Here is a 1,483-nt window from a genome sequence, read left to right as displayed (position 1 = left end):
CAATCGCGTAGATACCATTATAATACTTATACAAAATATAATAAACAATTGCATAGATACCATTAACATACTTATACAAAATATAATAAACAATCGCGTAGATACCATTATAATACTTATACAAAATATAATAAACAATTGCATAGATACCATTAACATACTTATACAAAATATAATAAACAATCGCATAAATACCATTAACATATTTATACAAAATATAATAAGAATAGATATGTTCAATACAATAAATATAATAATCATAATAAAATAATATAAAGGTATTATTAGCTCTTGATAAAACTATAATAACAACAAATGCAATCTTAATAGGAACAATATGCGTTTACATCGTTTACCCTAGAGACACCCGACTGTTCAAACCAAAGATTACGCATACACCCAATGTCGGAAGAAGAAAAAAGGTCAAACATGTTAAGAATGAAGAGCATTGCTTGGCAGATAAGCTCACCAAACATGCTCCCGGCACCACCACTCCTGATACTAGGTGCTATCATATACTACATGTCCAACAATCCTGATACTAGGTGCTATCATATACTATTTATCTACCACTCCTGATACTGGTGCTACATATACTACGTCTATCGTACCACTCCTGCATACTAGGTCTATCATATCTATCTATCTACCACTCCTCGATACGAGGTGCTTTCATATATTACCTGGTCTACCACTCCTGATACTAGGTGCTTAATCATATACTACCTGTCTACCACTCCTGATACTAGGGCTATCATATATTACCTGTCTACCACTTCCTGATACTGGGTGCAATCATATCCTACCTGTCTCTAACCACTCCTGATAGCTGTGTTCTAGTATATAACTACCAATCCACCACTCCTGATACTACGTGCTTATCATATACTACCTATCCACCACTGCTGTTGATACATAGTGCTAATCAGTATACTTATCTATCTACCACTGGCGCTGATACTAGGTGTATATATCTGATTATCTACCACTCCTGATACATGCGGTGGGCTATCATATACTACCCCAATCCACCACTCCTGCATACTACGTGCTTAATCATATACTTACCTGCCGTCTACCTCCTGATACTACAATGCTATCATAATAATCTACCTATCCACGCACTCCTGATTACTGGGTGCCTATAATATACTACCTATCCACCACTCCTGAATTAGTTCTATCATATTCTACTGTCCACACCCTGATACTAGGGGGCTATCGTATACTACGCTGGTCCACGCACTCTGGATACTAGGTGCAATCAATTACTAACATTGTCCAGCACTCCTGACACTACGTGCATCATATATCACCTGTTCCACCCATCCTGATACTACGTAGCAATCATATACTACCCTGTCACCACTACTTCTAATACTAGGTGCAATCTATAATATCTACTATACGGTCTATCTATATTCTTCACCACTCCTGATACTGGCGGCCTTATCATATATTACCTGTCACCACTCTGATGACT

Source organism: Priapulus caudatus, unplaced genomic scaffold (assembly GCF_000485595.1).
Source record: "Priapulus caudatus unplaced genomic scaffold, Priapulus_caudatus-5.0.1 Scaffold116, whole genome shotgun sequence".
In the NCBI taxonomy this organism is placed as follows: domain Eukaryota; kingdom Metazoa; phylum Priapulida; class Priapulimorpha; order Priapulimorphida; family Priapulidae; genus Priapulus; species Priapulus caudatus.
The sequence above is the reverse complement of the archived record's forward strand: the minus strand, read 5'-3'. Positions refer to the sequence as shown.